This window comes from Otolemur garnettii, unplaced genomic scaffold (assembly GCF_000181295.1).
Source record: "Otolemur garnettii isolate 467f Iridium unplaced genomic scaffold, OtoGar3 scaffold00063, whole genome shotgun sequence".
NCBI lineage: Eukaryota > Metazoa > Chordata > Mammalia > Primates > Galagidae > Otolemur > Otolemur garnettii.
The window spans coordinates 6,465,500-6,484,774 of NW_003852458.1; positions in this window are offsets into that span (position 1 = coordinate 6,465,500).

A 19,275-nucleotide genomic window follows, 5' to 3' on the forward strand; every position below is an offset into this window, starting at 1 on the left:
ACCAAGCATGTACTCAATAAATATTATGCAGTGGTTGAAACCAAATTTTTTTCCCTCAATTGCAAATCTCTGAGAGGACCAAAGAGTTTCCTAACTGCCATCCTGGCATTTTAAAGAGATAATGTGGAGGACCAAAATGCTGGTAACAAATACATTTAAATCTTTACATTAAATCTAAAACTATATATAAATCTTTTTAAATTGGGGGGAAGTGAAGCTCTGAAATTGTAGGGTACATAAAATAAATAACTTAACATTAAAAAGAATCACTTTGTTTTTCTTTCTCTTTCTTCCTCCTTCCTTCTCTCTCTCTCTTTCTTTCCAGAATTTTCCACAAATGAATTCATTCATTAAGATGAAGTCAGACTTTGATCACAACACCATCATAAAATCCAGGCCTTTGAAAACACAGATCCGGATCGAGGCTTATGTCCTCCTCCCCTGCCCTAAATTACTCCCTATAATTTGTTCAGCTTGATTCCACCCTGAGTGTCCAGGCGGTTGGTACCCACAGCCCCTTTGGGGCCATGAAGGAAAGGCATCCTTCCTCCTCCCCTGCCCCCGAGGCTCTGAGGTGGCTGGCCAGCTGCCTGGCTATGCCAGAAAGTGGCATGACCACCAGCACGGCTGTGGTCAGCACAGGAAGAAAATCTCGGGTGTTCACAGCTAAACTATGGTTTGAGAAATGCTGGCGACTGAGGGTTGGCTGGGTAAAGGAACCAGAATAGCAGCAGAAATGCACTCTCTGACTCTGCCTCTCCTCAAAACAGGCCCTAAAGGAACCAGAGAAAGGATCACGATGTTCATGGCTGGGCTTGCCAGTTGTCTTCCCAGAGTAAGGGCCAGGGCAAAGGCCGGTTTCCTTTGGGGTTTTTGCGGAGGGTGACATGGGAATTCTCATTGCCCCTCCTTCTTCTAAACACATTCTTTTGGCCCTAAGAAAGACGCTTGGAGCTCAGAATTTTTCAGTCAAAATTCCTGATGCATCTTGCATTGGGGACCACGTGGCGGCACCATCCCTGCTACTTCAGTTCACGTGAGCACATGCCTTGACACAGTAGGGTTAGTATCAGTGAGGAATCTCCCTGGGCTAGTTGGATTTTTTTCTTTCCAATGTTCCTTTTCACAATGGAACTGAAGTAGAACGTGCTTCTGTCACTGGTACACAGATAAATACCATTTTCTTTTCTAACTCTCTGCCTTGCTACAGCCCCAGTGATCCAGGAAGCAGACACAGGAGAAGTCCCTCCGTTCTGCTCCATGTTTTCTTTAAGACAAACGGGCCTGGACCTGGGCAAATGCATCTGCAGCAAAAGATTAAACACTGGAATCAGGGCCCTGTGCTCTGTGCTGCTTAGTTACTTTTATTCACTTAAGAGAATCAGAAAAAGCACAGGAGGCCCTCAGGACATGAAAATTAAATGTGGAAGCAGAAATTGGCATCTGCAGAGAAGCAAAGCAAGCTGGCCGATAGGCAAGGTGTTTAAAGGCACAGAAGTTATTCTAACCAAACTGGAGGAAACCGGGGGAGGGCCATTTAAAAGGAGCAAGTTCTCTCTGTTCAGGGATGGGCTTGCATACTGTCCTTCAGCTAACAAAAGATGGGGGGCTGTTTGTTTAAAAGGCGTTCAATGTCAATGACTGATTTTTCCTCCATAAAGACTGACAGTTTAAAGAAAATCCTTTGGTGGGCTGACTGCAATCCTGTTTGTACCCGTGCAATAGAAATCTCAGTTATAAATATGCAAAGCATAATGAAAAGATTAAGGCTTGGTGGCTAGGGTGCAAATTGGTCTGGGTTGTTTACTCCCTGAAGAATGCCTTCCCCCATCATCCTCTCCCAGGGCAATGCCACACACAGAGGGGACTCCAGAAAGACAAAGACCTGCCATTCTCTTGCTTCCCAGAGCTAGCTCCAGTGTGGAGGGCTGCTGCACCTGGGCAGGAAAGCCAAGGTGGGGAGGGGGCAGAGAAACAGGCTCCCTCACCTAGGACGGACTGGCCTGGTGGGAACAGAGTGGGTTGCTGTTGGACTAACCATGAATTTGGATCTGTTTCAGTGATCTCTGAAAGGTAAGAGCAGGTCATACTGAGTTCTTTCGGTGCTCACTCTGGCCTGGAAGTGCATTCTAAGAAGAGGGTGATTACGCCATTGAGTCCCAGGATTGGGATTTTGGCTCTGTCATTTACAAGCCCTGGGTCCTTGGGCAAGTAGCTCGGCTTGCCCCCTTTCTCTGTCCTGCTGAGATTGTTATGAGAGCAAAATGAGCCAATAAATGTAGCATATCATGCGTAGGACACAGAGGTGCTGGATCAGTGGGGGCTGCGATTAGAACGTCTGCCCCTGGGGTGGCAGAGGGTGGTAGGATTGGCCTCCCAGGAGCCGGAGCTTACTCAGAGCCCCTTTCATGGCTTTGCACTGCTGAAGCCTCTGGTCTTCAGTCTCTCATCAGCTGAGCCTGCTACTACCTGCTACTGTTCTTATGCCAAGTCTTACAGCCATCCCCTTCTCTTCACGGGCAGCTGAGAATTTTTAATCCTTCTTTCCCTACATCTCCTGTCTGATCGCTTTCCTGAAGGTGCAGGATCTAAAGCACTGGAATAAGAGGGAAGCCTTTCCTCCTTCATGCAATTCAAAGTCATGGTTTAGATGTTTGAAAGCCAGATCTCAGGGATCTTAGCCCCCACTGGTGAGGCACTTTGCACATGAACACATAACTTGCTTCTATAAGAACTAGGCCTAGAATTTAATCTCCTAACTGAAAGACATAGAAAGGAAAATTGATTCTATTGGGGTATAGTGTAGTAGTCAGGAGCAAGTAATAAGCCAGGAGGGGCCAGACCTGACTATAGAGCTAGGCAGGAGGAGCTGCTGGCAGGGGCTGTGCTCCCCAAGGGAGGGATGCAGCCAGCCTGTGGCCACCATGAAGAGAGAAGCCTCACTCTCCCACTTCCCTCAGATCTCCTACCTGTGGGGCTCCCGCCACTTCACACTTTCAGCATGTTCTGCTTCTCTTTGGAACCACTATCAAGTCAGTCGAGGCTTCATAGTTTTAGTTTTCCGGTCTATTGGGTTGACAAGAAAGTGCATGCACTTTTGTCTGGCCTCGTTTTTTTTGCTGTGTTGATTGAAGGTTAAAATCCCTGTATGGAAGCTTTTCTTAGATCGGCCAGGTGCCCTGGAAACAGCCGCTGGGACAGAGGTGCATGCAGAAGGCTTATTGGGAGTGTCCTGGGAGAGACACCTGTAGGAGGAAGATAGGGGTGGGCAAAGGCAGAGGCTGATCTGCAAAGCAGCTAAGGCAGAAGCTTCAGCCCTTCCTGTGGGACACTCACGAAGATTTTTGTGAGATGTCCTTATTGCAGCAACTGTGCCAGCCCTTTGCCTCCTCAACGTTGGCCACTGGCTGTCTCTGGGAGAAAGTACAACCCGGGGTGACATAGTTCTCTGTAGTTAAGGACAATTCCCACTGGGAGACAGTTGCAGCATCTGGCGACATGCCCCTTTATTCTGATGAGGGGATTTCTGCAGCATTGCACACCATTCACTCACTACACACACATGGACTGTCTCAGAGCTCTGGTTAATTTTGTGTCTTGTGCAAATACAGAAGCACTGGTGGGTTGAGCTATAGCCTTGCTGCAGCTGCCTCGTGTTAATAATTGACATTCTTCCTATTGTGCATATTGCAAGGGTACATGTCAAATTTACTAAGAGTAGAGTATAAATGTCTTAACACAATAATTAAGTAAGTGAGGTGAAGGCTATGTTAACCAGTTTGATGTAAGCATTCCAAATTTTATATAAAGTCAGCACATTGTACCCCATAAATGCAGTAATGTACACAGTACACATGATCAAATAAAAAAATAATAATAATTGACACTCTTTGTCCTCTACCACTTGTTTTGGGTTTCTCTCACATTTAGACAGCCCTAGTGCTGGTCTCAGGGGCCAGCCTGAGGGTGCCTCACACCCTCATCCCTGAGGGATCTAAGGCCCTGGTCACCAAGTCCTTTTCAGGCTGTGGCAGCTGTCCTTGTCCATATACCACTGAATGTGGGCACGTGAGTGGCCAAGGCCCTGCAGGCAGGAAAGGAAAACACATACCTGCAATGTGCGTCAATCCTCATACAGATTGTTGCCTTTCTAGGGTTGAAAACATTCAAAGGGACTGACTTGCTGCCAAAAGACTGGTTTGCTTTCCTTGAGTGAGGTGTCATACTGGGGACCTGTGACTCTCTGTGGCTGGCAGGTGAGATGCCAGCAGCATCTGTAGCTGAGTGAACCATAGTGAGTGTGCTGTTGGGAATATGCGGGAGCCTTTTTCTCCACCATCATGGCTGCTCAGGTTGTGAATTAGTCAGAGCCTAGCTGACGTCTACCGGCTGAGTCACCTGGTATTCAGTGCCTCTTCTGCAGCATGTACTATCTGATGGGCATTAACAAAAATCCTCATGATTTGTGCTCACCTCATAGGCCCATCCATGTGCCTTTCCCACAGACTTTTTTGTTCCCAAATTTTCTGTTGTTTTCCTCCCAGGCCCTGACAAACCAACTAGGTCATTACAACATGCTCTGCTTCCAAGGACCATTCCAGGGACCAACTCTTTTAAGTTGGGTATCCAGGCAACCAGATGCTGAGGCAGAGTTGCATGCAGAATATTTTTTTAATTATTTATTTTTTAATAAATAATTAGGGATAGATGAAAGACAGCTTATTTTGCAAGGCACTGATGACTAACGAAATACATCTTTAAGGAACTGAAGGGAGTGGGGGCGGGGAGAAGGGGAAAATGATTGCAGATAAAGGTTTTTATCCTCACATTAGTTGGTCATTGGCCACAGCATGCCTCAGGTCCAGGCTCACACTCTTGAGTGAGACATACCTTCAGCTGGAGGAAATTTCCAACTAGTGAGGAATATAGGTATTTCTAGCAGGTGAGAGATGGTTATATCAGCCCCAAAGAAATAATCTAGCTAGTGCATTACAGCAGGAGTCATCAAACTTTTTACATGGGGCAGGGGGCAGTTCACTGTCCCTCAGACCGTTGGAGGGCCAGACTGCGGGCCCTGGGATGAGTCAGCTGCTAAGCAGGACAGGCAGCTGTGGCCAAAACACCCTGCGGGCCAGATAAATGTCCTGGGCTGGATAAATGTCCTCGGCCGGCTGCATGTGGCCCATGAGCCGTAGTTTGAGGACGCCTGCATTACAGTATCTACTACAGTGTTACACCATCAATTTATTCTAATTCAAGTTCAAGTTTAATCTACTGCTATGTAAGAAATTGTCCAAAACTTAGTGGCTTAAAATGATAATACGTATTTATTATCTTGTATATGGACCAGAAATTTAGAAGCAGCTTAACTGGTTGATTCTGGCTCAAGATGTCTCACAAGGTTGTAGACAAAGATGTTGGCCATGCCTGAAGTCATATGACGGGTTGACTAGACTCGCAGATCCTTCCCCAAGGTGGCACACTCATATCACTAGTAAGTTGGTGGTGACTATTGGCAAGAAGCCTCAATTCCTGGCCATGTGAACCTTTACATACAGCTACTATGAGTGTCCTCATAACAGACCAGCTGGCTGGCCCTAAGTTAGTGATCTAAGAGAGAGTAAGGCAAGAGCCACAATGTCTTCTATGACTCGACCTTGAGAATTACATCTCATTATTGCTACAATGTCCCATTGGTTATGCATGTCAGCTCTACTCACTGTGGGAAGAGACTCTACAAGGGCATGTGTACCAGAGGGCAAAGACCACCTGAGTCATCTTGGAGATTTGCTACCACAAAGAAGTTTCACAGATCTAGAAGTCTTGAACTAAAGGTCCTACTACCAAAGGTCCTTCTACCAAATGCTCATGTCATTTTAATAATGAACTCAATGTCTGAGAAGGGCTGACAGGTTATAAATATACAGAACTTGAAGGTAATTAGAATTCAGCTACTTGAGGTCCATTACGTTTCTTCCTGCTACATTATTTAATAAAGTACATATAACCATGTTTCCACAAAGCCATCTATCACTGCAATAATCTATTGCAGAAAATTTTGCCACAATTTTAAAGCGATTTTTCTTACTCTAGAAATTGTTTGGAAAGTCACGTCATTGTGCCCAAAGAGCTCGTGCCAAGAAATTATATTTCTCTTGACTGGGATCTTCTCACATTTGGGGGGATTCCATAGAGAAGCCTACGTGTTACCACCTTAGAGATCTTTATTGTTATTTTACCCATTTACTTGGGGAAAGTGTACTAAGTTTGTGATTGGTAGCTATACCCATAAAAAATTATTAAGCTCTGCTAGCCGACACTCGGAAGGTAAATGGCTAAATGAGGCTTGAAGAGCACTGGAAAGAGGAAAAAGCATGGCTCCTGCTCTTAAAGACCTTGGGATCCTGCAAAAGAAAAAGCACAAGCCCATTATGGGCCCATATGAATGACAAATGCAGCACCCCAATGGGAAACTTGCATGGAAATAAAATCTTAAGAGAGCTCTCTCATTTAGCAAGTGCTTTTCTAACCTGGAAACAAACCCAATTTGAAAACAGAAGAGCAAATCCCTCTGCTAGCTGCAAGGCGCTCAGGACAGGAGAGGAGGGGCTACCGTAGTGCCTGGAGGAGTCAACACCAGCTATAGATAGAACGTTGCCTCCATGACGCCCTCTCTACCCACCAGATCACACCACATCCCCTTGACTGAGGGATGCCCTTTTGCCCAAGCCTGTAATTCATTTCCATGACTACCAGGAAGGTCAGAACAAACACATTTCTACCAACAGGAGCCACATTTATTTTGAAGATAGAAAATCAATACCCTTTATTTTGTGGAGGTATATGCAATTGCGGGATTGTACTCAGGTCTGATAGGAAAAGTCTGCGTGGCTTGAACTGCGTTTACATGCTGGGCTTGGAATCAAAAGGAATAGGATCTTTCATTTATTCACTCATTTGTTCACACAAATTTATTGGTCATGGAGGTACTATGTTGGACAAAGACAATACAGAGCTTAACAGAATAAATAGAATGCCTTTTTCATAAGAAAATCAGCAAATATGTAAACAAAGAAGTAAGGAATATATTGATAAAAGCTGTGATAGAAATATGATAAACACTGAGCTTTGGGAGAAAAATCTTAGAATTTGATAGATGGGGAAGAAAATGTGTTCCAAGCAAGGACAATGCCTGATACTAGAGAATTAGAGCTAACTGTGCCTGATATTAGAGAATTTGTGGGGAAAGGGTTTGAGATTGAGCTTACATGAACCTGGTCAGGATAGGTTTGGTATGTCCCACCAAGGAGGTGATATTTATTCTGAAGGCACTTAGAACTTCTGAAGGACCTTAAGGAGAGTTAAATGATTATACTTTCCTTTAAAAAACACTCTGGGAATAGCAAAAAAGGACAAAAATGGGATGAGAATGGATTCCCAATGACCTCTCACATTTATGGAGAGATGGAGCCAAGAGGAAGACAGGGGCTGCCATGGAAGTAAGAGCAGACATGGGGGACTATGGTTTTGTGAACTCAAGAAGCAGGGAGAGAGGGTGGTCAAGGCCAGTGAGAGGTCAGAAAAGGGAAGGATTGAAGGGGATTGATGAGCAGCTAGGGAAGAATTAGAGCCCTCTGGGAGGGAACTTTCTATGAAGAGGGTGGGTAGACTGCAGGCAAGAAGGAAATGAAGTGGGGAAGAGGAGACAGCAAGTGTCACCTTTTCTTTTTCTTATTTTTGGCCAGGGTTGGGTTTGAACCCATCACCTCCGGCATATGGGGCTAGCACCCTACCCTTTTGAGCCACAGGCGCAGCCCCAAGTGCCACCTTTTCTAAAGTCCTGGCTCTGAAGGAACAAAGGTCCTTCACTGGAAGCAAGTATACCATTGAGAGGTTTTGTTTGGTAGGAAAGATTTGATGACATTCCTATGTGAATGGGAGATACAGGACAGAGCGAGGGTGGTTGAAGGAGCAAATTTCTAAAGATGTAGAAGGAATGGGATCCAGAGTGCAGGTTGAAAGGCTTTTGCCAGAGACAGAAGGGACACCTCTGTCACTGTCCAGGGAGGACCCATGGGAAAGGTAGCACAGATGATCATGAGGGTGTGGGCTGGGGTTGCAGCCCTCTGATGCTTCTCACATCCCATTGTCTGTGAGGTGGGGGGCAGAGCCCTCCCCTAGGCACATAGGGAAGGTCTTGTGAGCTCCAAGACATGAAACAGGTAGAAAAGTTTGCAATCAGCGCTGTGGAGAATTCGAGAAGAGGCTGCTGGGGAAACGAGGAAGATTCTGAGAGGTGGTCTCCCCTCCTCAGATACGGGAAGGAAAAAGGAAGTCTGATTCGCCAAGATTCTGTGATGTTAGGCAATGCAGGTAACCTCCCAGACGTTCTTCTTCCTTTCAAGAACCGTCTGTGAGGTTGCTGAAGTTATAACTCTCATTTCTGTTTCTTTTCTACTCCCTTAAAAAAAACCCAAACAAACAGTAGTAACTCTACATCAGTGAACAGGCAGTGTGTCAGAACTGGAGAGAGATGGCACTTCCTCTGTACATGCCTGAAAAAACAAAGTGACTCAGCTTCTGGTGTATTAATTAGAGTCCAGTTTACTTTCATGAAAATAGAGTCTATTGTGCCATCTTTATATATTTAAACCTTTAGTGACAACAGCTCTTGGAATCCAGCCAGAGCAAAGTGCTGGTGAGGCCTTCAATGTTCAGGGACACTTGTTTTTTGAACACAGGAGATAGTCCATTCAATTCAGTAAGTATTTATGGAGCTCCGGCCATGAGCCTATAGCTATTTTGTAAAGTTTTGACTAGATGCTCCAATTTAGTTTGGAGCACAATTAACAAAAGAGCAAATCCCTCTGCTAGCCGCAAGGCATGCAGACAGGAGAGGGGGGCTGCCCTCCTCTTGTCATTTTCTGTCCTATTTGTGAAAAATTTTGTGATCACAGTCATGGTATCATTCTTAACAACTTAATTTTGACATTCTTCCTTTCCACCTTTTTTCACGATGAAAACATTTCAAATAACAACAAAAACTCCCAAGCCCTCCTTCAGTTGACACTGCTCACTCTGATGCCGCCAAGAATGAAATCAGAAGGAGAGGCTTGACGAGGAAACCAGTGCGTGAGAATGGAGAAGAAAATACTAAACTCAAATCCACAAACCAATTATTTCTCAGAAACATAACCTCACATCTCTTTGCCTTGCTTTTATTTCTGAGAACACAAAATCCTTGGGCTTGATGCAAGAGCCATATTCCCACTGAGAGCCTGGGGAACTCTCCAAGCCATTACTACTACATTTGGGGGCCCAACTCCCCAGCATGGCGGGAAGTGAAGTATCGACAATCACTTGGTTTGTGCAACCAGCACTTACTCATTTTATATATAGTGAGGGGAGAATGTTGATGTTCCAGGGCAGCCAGGGTGCTGCCTTCAAACCAAGACAGGATTAGAGGACGTGCTCCTCTGCTCTTCTCCCTCCGGTGACCTGGATTCTATTGTCTGGGGCCCACATTCTACAGGCTGATTACAATGTGTTAGTGGTTACCTACATGTCATTTTTCTATTCCGTTGTCGGGTTTACTGCCTATCCCCCTAGGAAATTGTAAGTACTAAGACAACGGGATTAGGTTTCTTTTCTTTACTCCTGTTTCCTTGGTACTTTTTTTGGAGACAAAGTCTCTCTCTGTCACCCAGGGGAGAGTTCAGTGATATCATCAGAGCTCACAGTAACCTCAAACTCCTGGGCCCAAGTGATCCTCCTGCCTCAGCCTCCCAAAGTGCTGGGAATATAGGTGTGAGCCACTGTGCCTGGCTTCCCCGATATTTAGAATAGTGTTTGGCACAAGTAGGTGCTCAATAAGTATTTGCTGAATTAATTAGATGAGAATTCAATTTAGAGATCTCATGCTGCTTTTCTTTCCACAATTGTGCACTCCCAGAATATGAGCACAGGTAGGAGCCTGGATTCCTGAGCATCTGAAAACTATAAAGTTAGGTGGTAGAATGAGATTTTCTTTCCCTATAGACTCATGGCTGAAAGTATGACCTTTGTTATCATTCCTGCCTGTTCCAAATGAGCCTGGAGAGACTGGGACAGTCTCTTGTCACCCTTGTCACTCTCATGGGATGAATAGTGGTTTTTCAGATAAAGAGAGTAGTGTCATAGAATCTCATATTTGCAAGCTAAAAGATCATCTAGGCCAGTTTTCTCAATAACTGAGTCTTTTGAGCTACTTGTAAGAAGAGGATAGCCTATGGAATCTATATAAATTTCTAACATCAAGCCTTGCTAGCTTTTATTAGAATAATTATATGCTTTTTCAAATGGGATACTTAGATATTAAAAGGGAATGCTATTAATAATTACACAGAAAGAAAAGCATAAACTGGGACTATCCTAGAAAAACAAGGGTGAATAGATTGTTATTCAATAAGTAATTGATTTATAGGATTTTTAAAGACATTAGCTCCATGGAGAGAAAAATAATTGAAAAGGGCAAGAAGAATCCTTTAAGGAATCTCTCTTCTTCTGCTATCAGGTATAGTCTTTCACAAATGATCCCCAGTTGGAAAGATCAGTCTTCAGCCACTGCTGGGAACTTATTTCAACCTTAATAAACTCATGGATATTGACATTCAAACTTTCTTTCCATATCCATTGCTTGCATGTTGCATGTGAAAAGAGGAACACCAGCCACCATCAGTCCTGAACAACACTTGTTTTTCCCTGAGCTAAACAATTCCCAAGCTTTTATACTAGCTTCCCTCTTATCTTATTGTCCGATTTTTAATTAGACTTACTGGTCTCCTTTGTGCCTTTCCCAAGGTTCTCTCTGGGTCCTACTAACATCTGGTACCCAGAGTCATACCTAATATTGTAGGGGCAGTATTTCTAGTGCACCATAGCTGAAAACTCTCTTGCAAGAGAATATGACACTTGATTTTTCACAGCATTAATACAGATCAACATCTGGCTATGCTTTTAAGAATTTAAGACACATTAGGACCAACTACAGGTTGTCTCAAAAGTCTCCATATACGGTAAAAACAGGTATCTTGGAACATGATCACCCTGAGTGGGAGGAAGAGACTTCATGTGTGTGTAGAAATGAGAACAGGTAGAGAATATTTTCTAAATAAAGGTACATTTAGCTACAGTTTCTCACTTTGCCTATGTGTGGTGACTTTTGGGACCCCCTGTATTAAGCCTCTCCCTTGCTATAATCGTTCAGAAACAACTGCTGCTTCTTAGACTTTTAGTAAAGAGCTGCCACAAAGGGCTCCAGCTTATCTTGTCTAAACATTAGATATAAATGGCTTCACTAACTTTGTGGTTGTAGAGTGCTCCTTTCACAAGAGTTTTGGGGTAAAAGAAAGCAGTTAGCAGGCATTTGAATGCCACAGTGCTGAGAATGTGGGATTTGTCTTGTGCTAGGGACAAGCAGTGCCCAGAAGGCACAGTTGGCAGAAGACCGCACTGCTGTTTGAATGCATGCATTGTGTCTTTCTTGGTTCTTGCATGGGTGACCCAGGTACACAGACTCCAAGACTGACAGGGACTGAAAGGCCCCGGACAGGCAAATGCACCCTCCAACCCCATTCCGGGTGGCAGGACTGGGCGCCACCTTCTTCCGTCCAGGCAGGTCTTTGTGGAGATGAGATAATATGTCTCCAAACATCACAGACGTCTCATCTGATATGATTCCTCTCTTCTGACAGAGTTCCTTCCAGAAAGCAAGCACTATTACTATCTCTCAGATCTCTTTCAACACAATAGTTTGAATAAGGCACTAAAAAAATGTGTTTAAGATCTCTTTAAGCTGAAATCGTCTTCTAAGCAGGTAAAGCAAACACATTACATTTTAATTCAAGCTTAAACAAGCCTCTGAAGATTGAATCATATCTCCTTTTACAAAGGAGACTGGCCCAAAGAGGCTTGGGGAATTGACCCATATTACAAGGCCAAGGGGAGTTTATTATTGAAATGACCCTGTGTAAATCTTTTCATAAAAAGAGTTTCTCTTCCTACCCTTACCTCACCTCCTTTCTTTCTTTGATGTTTTGCAAATCCTATTTTCAGGTATTGGGCTATGCAAAATGAAGAATATTTGCACTGTTTCTAAGTCAGCCGCTGAAAACAATTGGTGTTATGCCAAAGGACATCGAGGTGTTTATTTCTTCTACACAGACTCTCCTTAGAAGTTTTTCTCCTTCCCTACCTATTATCCCTTCTCATACTCAATTCAAATGGAAAATGGATTCTTTTCAGAAGGCAAGATGGTTATTCCAAAATCATCACAGTAATATTTCTTTTTTCTTTTTTTTTTTTGGAGTTTTTGGGCCAGGGCCAGGTTTGAACCTGCCATCTCCGGTATATGGGGCTGGCACCCTACTCCGTTAGCCACAGGTGCCACCCAATATTCATTTTCATTGTGTGCCTTTTCTCCCATTCTCAGCTTCTGTGGGCAGATCTCTGAAAACTAAGTTTTGCCTTGTTAATCACACAAACTGAAGTACATCTGGTTATTGACTGATAACCTGTTGTAGACTGCAGAAAGGACTCCAGATCTCGTCAGAAATAAAAACCTGGAAATAAAAATCTGTGAGATGTGTGTTCCTTCTGTAGAGTATTTAAATGGGACCAAGAAGAAATAGGATTCACATTTAAGAGAAATATCTCCTTGAGAATCCCAGATCCCTCACTGAAAAATATCTAGTACCCATCTGGCAAAGAAATTAGCAATTACAATGAAGACCTAGCAAATAATGACGGTTCTTCATTTTACACTCAATACTATTTTCACAGACCAGATCTCAAAGTCTCCCCTGCCCGAGTAATCCAGAATCACATCTGCCTAGAAGTCAAATTATATCTCCCCCCTTCCTTCCTTCTTTGCATTTTTTTTTTTTTAGGACAGAATTTTGGTAATCTGGCAATAAATAGAAGGGAACTACCAGCACTAGAAAACCTTCTGTTGATGTGGCCAGGTGAGAACTTGCCAAATTCCATGGAGTCTAGTTAATGCCAAAGTTATAGATTGGTTCCTTTTATTTTCTCTAGATTAAAAATACCTAAAAGGCATGGAATCAATCCCTTTTCTATGAGATGCAATATTTTTCAGGTTGTGAGAGGTTGACTGTTAGTTGAAGTTTCATGCATTTTATAGCCTTTGCTGGTCACTACCCTAGCCCCCACACACTCACTTGACCTTCCCAAGTTTGGTTTGGAGATCACGTAGTTCCAGAGGATCTAGGTTAAGTTTATGTATATTCTTTTCTGGGAAGTCACTAAGGTGAACGTGTGACTTCAGCTAGCTCAGGCAGAGGGATTCTCAAGACTCATGCTGAGGATGCAGGGACAATGATGCTCTCTTAGTCTGGATATGAAGGAAGAAGCAGATTTTGTCCCAGCCCCTGCCAGCGGCTGTCTAACTAGAGGAACATGAGATAAAGCCAATTTCATGGAACATGAAGCAAAGAAACAAAAAGAAATCAGGTCCTTGAGCCACTGGAGTGAGTTTCACTCGAAACCAGATTTTTCCATTGTGCTGAGTCAGTAAACTCATTTCATTGTTTAAGCTGAGTTAAGTTGGAGTTAGTGGTAATTACAGATTATTCATTTAGATTATTAAGTTAGATACGCTGCATTATTGCTTAAAGGAACCAATACAAGTCGTAGAGGGGTGAGGGAGGGAAGACGCACCCAGAAGAAGCACTTAGGCCAAGTGTGGTGGCTCACTCCTGTAATCCTAGCATTCTGGGAGTCCAAGGCAGGTGGATCAGCTAAGCTCTTGAGTTTGAGACCAGCCTGAGCAAGAGTGAGACCCTATCTCTAAAAACAGCTGGGTGTTGTGGAGGATGCTTATAGTCCCAGCTGCTTGGGAGGCTGAGGCAAGAGAATTTCTTCAGCCCAAAAGTTTGAGGTTGCTGTGAGCTATGACACCACACCACTCAACCCCAAGATGACAAAGTGAGACTCTGTCTTAAAAAAAAAGAAAGAAAGAAAGAGCACTTAATTGATGTGTGATTCTTTACAACTCTCTTGAAAGACACTTAGTGTATAAGATACACCCTTAATTTGGCAATCTAATGTCTAATTATGAAATAAAATCTACACATACAAAACTATTAGGAAGTAATCCATAGATGACATTCAGTGGTGCAAAAGCTAAAGTTTTCAAAGAGAAGGAGACCGATGAAAGAGGATGAGAGGTTTATGAAGGAGGCAGATTCAGACGGGAACTCCTGGAGGGCGGTTGGACGAAGCGGAGATCACGGAGGGTTTCAACATGAGCCGGAAGCCTCTGGACTCTAGGGCACGTTTAAAATATTGGGATCCTCAAAGCCACAACCCCGTCAGTTTGACTTTATATAGTATTTCGCACAGCTTCTGGTGATGCGATAATAATAAGCTGAAGCCGACCCTGTTCACTAAGAAAACCAATACAGGTTCTTCGTGGGTGCGCTTTATCACTTTCCCATATGCTAAAGTCCGGGTAAAATTCAGCCACGTGGTCTCTTCGCTCTCAGTTCCCTGCATAATTTCAGCCTCCGAGTTACAGGAAATTTCTAAAAAGCCATTTAGAGACAGATTGTAATATAATGCTCTTGAACATTCCACTCTAACAATCGATAAAGGCAGCACTCACTGCAGAAATAATCAAACACAGGATGGAATCTAATATGCACAAAGCTGATATTTTAACTAGACCCAAGAAGCTCTGTGATTCTTCGCTCAAAGCAGCGGACTGGTTAGTTTTCCTGCCTTTGTCTTATATTTTTATATACTTTTAAGGGCCAAGCTTTTTGAAGTAGTGTATAGTGATTTTATTCTATTCTAGTTGTTCAAGGTTGCACTGAAGGTCAAATCTACATAAAAATAAGCATGCTGGCAACCAGCAAATAATATGTTATTCTAGGAAGAAATAAAATGGCAATCGTGACCCTGAATGTCCTGCCACACCCTTCTCACACTCCCCTTTGACTCTTTAAGGAAGAAAGCTGAAGGCTCATAGCCAGTATGTGCCAAGCAAATCAAAACTGCTTTCTTGGGAAGATAAGATTTCCTAGTGCAAAGACATCCTGTACCCCACTGAGTCACCATGGCTGGGGGATGGGACATAGTGTGGGAACACCACCATCATTCTGCAGTCCGGATTAGGTACAAGATGAAGGAAAGTGTTTCTCATTCTTTCTCTTTTCATCATAATTAAGTTCTCTGTCCTTTTCTGGAGCCATTCTCTGTATATATGTCTCATGGTCATCAGATCAACACCCTAATCTTGTGCTTTAAAGCCACCTTTGGAAGATGCTTAATGCATCTGAAATAATAATGAGTCATAAACAACAACATCCTCTGCATAAGATATCAAGAAAAGCATCCTCTCTGCCATAATTGCTTTAATTTTTAGAAAATGTAAGAGTTTATATTATAGTAGCTAAAGAAATAGAATTCCTCTGCTCTTTATAGCTCCGGGCAGCATTCATAGGATTGGTAGGTAAAGGAATTTTAGTGTTAAGAGAAAATTGCTTTTTACTATGACTTATTAAATGGAGGTCACTCTTCCATTATTAGAAGTGGAAGAGAATAGTGAATTAAGATCACTACCTCTCTGAACGGGGTTTAAGGAAGCTCAAAAGAATACAAGGACAGGGCATGGATTGATTCCTTTGGGAGTGGGATTTTGGAGAAGTGACTTGTTCCAAATAAGTGAAAGGCCAATGTCTCATCAGAAGTATTGAACACACAAAAAGCTTAAGAGGGGTCCAGAGCAGAGACAAATCCTCACCATGGTTAATCAGAAATAGAATGCAACAAATTACTACTCAGCAATAAAAGGGAATGAACTACTGGTCCTCAGTACAACATTGACAAATCTCAAAATAATTACGCTCAATGAAGCCAGACAAGAGTCTATACTGCGTGATTTCATTTGGACAAATTTCTGGAGAATGCAAACTAATCTACAGTGACACAAATCAGATCAGTGGTTGTCTGGTGAGGAAGCCAGTGCAGGTAGGGGCCAGAGGGAGAGATTACAATGGGACATGGGAAAACTTTGTGTTGAATCATAAATTCATTCTATCAAGCATGGTGACAGCTTCATTGGTGTATTCCAATATCAAAACTTACCCAACTTTACACATTAAATCTGTGTAATTTATTGTATGTCAATTGTACCTCAGGAAAACCATTTTTAAAACTTAGGAATAGGAAAAATAAACAACGGAAGATGAGGGACTTGACTTTCTCCTTGGGTCGGTCCAGACACTTGTATAAAGGTATACATCCTTTCAGTTTCAATTTAGAGCCTTCAAAATGAATCCCAGTTCTGCTACTCTGCTTCACATCATTGGGAAAAGACTATACCTAAATCATAACAAGTGGTTTATATTCACCCCTTTTTACTAACCTGTTTCAAAATCTAAAGACATCTCTCATAGCTTGGATGTGTCACCCAGCTACGCATCACCTAGACATTAAAAAGATCTTCTTTCTTGACACATAATACTTTTTATTGGTTGCCAAAAGAATTTTGATGGGAGTTTCCAAATCTTAGTTCTCAAATAATACATGTAATAGTGAGAAAATGAATGTATCTCCAGACAAAGTCGTGGCAGGGAAGAAAAAGATGAATAGAAACCGAAGACAAGTTACAATCAAATGTAATTAAAGGAACTTGATGGGATTCTTATTCAACACAATCATCTGAAAATAGATTTTGGGGGACAACATGGTCCAATTCGATATAAATCTGTGGGAGATTATACTAAGAAATTTCGCCAGGGGGAAAATGGCATTTTGGTACGAGATGCTTCAGAGATGCCTGTGGAAGGGTGGAAGGAGGCGTGACTGAAGTCTGGGCTTGCTCTAAAACACTTTAGAGCAAAAGGAGGCAGAGATGGACAACTGGCAAAACTCTTTTGTTAATTGGTGGCTCTGAGTGACGGCATATGGGGCAGTGTACTGTTCTTTCTACTCTTGTATGTATTTGAACTTTTCCATAACCAAAAACTTAATAGACTTGATTAAAGTACTCACCACATTTTAAAATAAATGGGGATATACTATCTTTGTCAAATTAAATATTTTAAAATAAAAATAGAAAAAGAGGAGAGGGTAAGTATGTTGAGAAGATGGATTTATTAATTCACCCGAGTTAATCATTTCACTATATATATGTATGTAGAAACATCACATTATGGACCATAAATATATACGATTTTTATTTGTCATTTGTATCTTAAGAAAGCTGAGAAAAATATAAAAAGAATTTTTTTAAAGGAGAGAGGAGAATAACTTACCAAAATGAAAGGAATTGATAGCAAATCAGAAGGTGGGGTGGAGGAGGGTTGGGGAGATGGGGGCTGTGCATGGAGCTGCCTCAGATCTATTTCCAGAATTGCCCTAGCCTGAGTTACCTTGGAGAAGGTCTCTTAATGTAAAACTAGGGGAAGTGCCTGGCCTCCCAGGTGTGAGTGAAGGTTAATTCCTTTTCTGTAGCCCAAGTGGATGGACGGAGCTATTCAAGGGCCTAGGATTCTCCTGGGTGTCTTTTTTAACTGTGATGGCCCCATCCTGTTAGAGCTGGCTGCTACTAGGTAAGATGACAGGCGGGCAGCTTCCACATTCTGCCCCAGACCCAGCTCCCCAGCGAGGTTTACTTTCCAGGAGCCTTTAATCTCAGAAACACTGCAGTCTTCCCTGACACTTTGGAAGCTAGAAACCCATGTCTCTGTTTTGGGGGCTCTGTATTCCTTGTGGTCTCCCTCCCTAGAGCACCACAGACCAGAACCAGGCAACGAGAAATAGTATGATGGCCCCAAACAAGCCCGCCCTCTACATTTACAGGGCAAACCATGACTTTTCTCAAGGCCCACAAATTATAGGGAGGCAATGGGTGGAAAAATTCAGGGAGGAAAAAAAAGACCCAACCATACCACCCTTAACAACATGCCAGATGGGAGGGAAAATGCCTATAATTCTAGCGGCTTTCGAATATATTTATTTAGTTCAGTTATTTGTGAAACAAACCTCAGAAATTTCAGGTATCCCTCCTAAACAAAAGAGCCACTAATGTTTGCTTCTGGCCAGCATCAAAAATTGGTTACAACCCAAACATTAGACATAAGAACATAAGGACGGTCTTTACGGTTCAGACCGTGGAGAGCCTGCCACATGTTTTCTTATCTAGTTGTCAACCTCAGAGACAAGCTCAGAGTCACCAATGACTGGGAAAATGTTCAGATGTGTTTCCTACCTATGTCAAGGGCAAACTTCCTCCATACTAATCATTGTAAAGTAAAGATAATTATTCAGACCATGACACTGCTGAGATTTTCTAACTGACCTGAGACCACCCTCCTCCTCCCCAAAGAAATCCTGATTGGGACCATCTGGGTTTTACAATGTTATCAGTCGTCAACAGACTTCGCCTTCCTTGAAAGGGCTTCCAATTGTTTCAGTGGCTAAAGCGACCTAAATCAACACTGGATATAGCAAAGAAAACAAACCACTTATAAACTTTCCCATACCTGCCAAAACTGGAAAGCTATAAATAGGACCTAGCAAACACTGTTCAAAAATATTTCTCGGGGAGAAAACAGGCGGAAAAGAGTGAATAATTTTCAAAGACATAAAGAATATTTTTTGAAGTTGGTTCATTTTGCAACTTGGAATTTCTGTGGCCATAGGAAGTGAGGACAACATTAACTCAGCCTCGGTAACGATTCCTGCATGCAGAAGGAAGCTGAAATGTTGGCAGTTTGACTTAAGCAATTACATAGCACACAAAATGATAGAGTGTTTCATTCTCCTTTCTTCTCTTACTGCTTCTGAGAGAAGCAATGTTTGGTCACTATCATTAGCCCTTTGGTACCTTGGGGAAGAGAGAATCTTTTTTCCCAAAAGATAGCTCAGTTTGTCAAGGTCATGCAGCAACTGAACCAGTGCTCAGATTTAAACCAAAGTATCATTTCTGTATTAAATTGTAACAACTATCTCTTTGATCATGCACTTTGTTATTAGTTGTTGTTCAAGCATTTAATACTACTGTGAAGTGCTCACTATTGTTGTTCCAAGAAGTAGAAGTCTTCGGAGTTCAACAATGTTAAATTTGAATCTTGCTTCTGCCAATCCTTGCTGTGTGACCCAGAGCAAGTTCTTAAACTCCACCTTCCTTGGTTATCCAGAAGTGTCCCTTGGATTTCCCCTTTTTACAGCTTATGATTGGTTGATCTGGCAGCTGATTCTTTTTTTTTT